This window comes from Rhea americana, unplaced genomic scaffold (genome assembly GCF_003343005.1).
Source record: "Rhea americana isolate MKP2758 unplaced genomic scaffold, rheAme1 scaffold_3, whole genome shotgun sequence".
NCBI lineage: Eukaryota > Metazoa > Chordata > Aves > Rheiformes > Rheidae > Rhea > Rhea americana.
In genome coordinates this window covers 9,005,647-9,007,732 of record NW_028186423.1, presented here as the reverse complement: position 1 = coordinate 9,007,732, position 2,086 = coordinate 9,005,647, and positions in this window count along the sequence as shown.

Here is a 2,086-nt window from a genome sequence, read left to right as displayed (position 1 = left end):
GGGGAGGTTGGACTAGATGATCTCCAGAGGTCCCTTCCAGCCTTAATGATTCTATGATTCTGTTATTCAGTGTCTGAGAATTTGCAATGGAAAGGCACTGATACAAAGGAAACACAAGTTTCTATTTGATGATCCAATATTAATGCTGTAAACGAGGAAATAAATAAAATTTTCATTACAGTATGTGTCCCTCTCTCYTTATCATAAGCACTACCTATATTGTATGTTTGGGTTAGATGGTTACATTCAGTTATCTAGTAAGCCAGTGATCATTACTGAACTTCTTTTTCCTAAATCAGTGAGTATTTTAATCTATMTACAGTCTTCAACAGTGTTTTTCTGGTTGGTTAATCTTTATGCAAATGCTGAGTGGAGGCTGTTCCTGTTTTTTAATGCAGCTGTTGGTATTCTGTTGCTGGTTGCTGAGCAACAAAAGTATTTAATTTACTGATTTATAGGAAAAAAAAAGAAAAACTTTATCTGTGAGGCAGTAGATCTTCCATCAATAGAGCATCATTCTGACTGTTAACAAATTTTGTCAAATATACAACATAAGCACTTATAACAACTTTATTTTTTGAGCCTAGTAGATCAATTTCCTTTGAGTTGTCTGTAACCAATGGAGAGAAGAGAAATCAGGCTTGGGAAGTCTCCAGTGACAAATGCTGTCTGCTTGCATATATTAGAAATCTGGTACTGCTCTATAAGTTGTCAGTCAATCTAATCACAAAGCCAATCAAGGCTCACTACACTTTTGCAGAACTTGATTCTTATTTCTAATATAGTCTCAAATTTTGCAAATTTGCTGCATAACAAGGCTAGAAGTAGTATTTCTCACTTTTATAAGAACTATGCGTGAAATAAGCTTTAGCAAGTAAATGCTGAGTAGTAATTGACTAGAAATTACTGATTCACAATAACAAGAGTCTGCTTCAAGAAAGGCAGACAATTATTTGTGTCCAAGAAGGGTCTTATTCCCCCTGAAAGCTAACAGCACYGGTGAAAATTTCTCCCTCATCTTTTGTATAGCACAATCTGTGCTGTTTCTGTCTTTGTAGTGGTTGAAACTTTTGCTGTAGCAGTACAAACTCACTGAGAGTCTCTTTCCACYTTTTTTGCAGCTGCTCGTAATGTGTAAAAATCATGCTGTGAACAAGAATGTAAGTCAACRATAGATGTATCCCATGGAGCTATCAGTTCCTGGATGCAAGGGTACTTGAATCTGCAGATTTGTTTTATCAAATGAATGTTTAATCATATGTAACTAGCATGGTTCAGAGACTGAGCTGGTGTGAGCTCAATGATCCACTCTTTTCCTGAGGGTTTACTCTGATGATTAATTACCTTTCAGCATTTTTCATGGTGAGGATAAAGTAGAAGATCAGTAAACACAGCTTAAAGAAGTCAGGAATGGGAATGTGGAGTGCACTGTGTTAGGAGCAAATAAAGGCCTTCACAAGGCAAAGGTAAGTGTAATGGCAAACATTGGAGTGTTTGTCACTCCAATGATACATTAATCTCTATATATCAGAACATGAGGTGCCTGTTCTTCAAAAGCTTGMATGAAGGCTGTTGCAAATCCAGATTTGCAAGCTTAACTGAGCAGGCATATAAAAGGTGCACTCCACATGTAGAAGCAGGAATTAGGCATTAGATTTACAGACATATTGGACTTAGTAATTTATTGAACTTATACRGACTTGTACAAAGTATAGGTGTTTCACCTAACAGTGGAAGGGTGTAAGTGACAAGAAGCACCTGGATGGAAGTATGTCTATAATTCTATTTCTAATCTAATCAAACAGCAGAGAAGAGAATAATAAAAAAGAAGCTCTAGAGTTAGGGAGCTCTGGAGGATTGTCTGGAAAGCAAGGATCCGGAGGAGGAGTAATAAAAAAATTATAGAACATGGAAATAAAATTTGATGAGTAGAAGAGAAAGAAGAGGAAAAATAGAATATATTAAATGAGGAGTGCAGTCAGAAATGGTAAATCTGTTTGAGTACTGGAGGCTCTGTTTGAGTACTCTGGAAATAAAATATGCAATATATGAACTTTCTGAGCATCATAGAAGAATASGTGTTTTC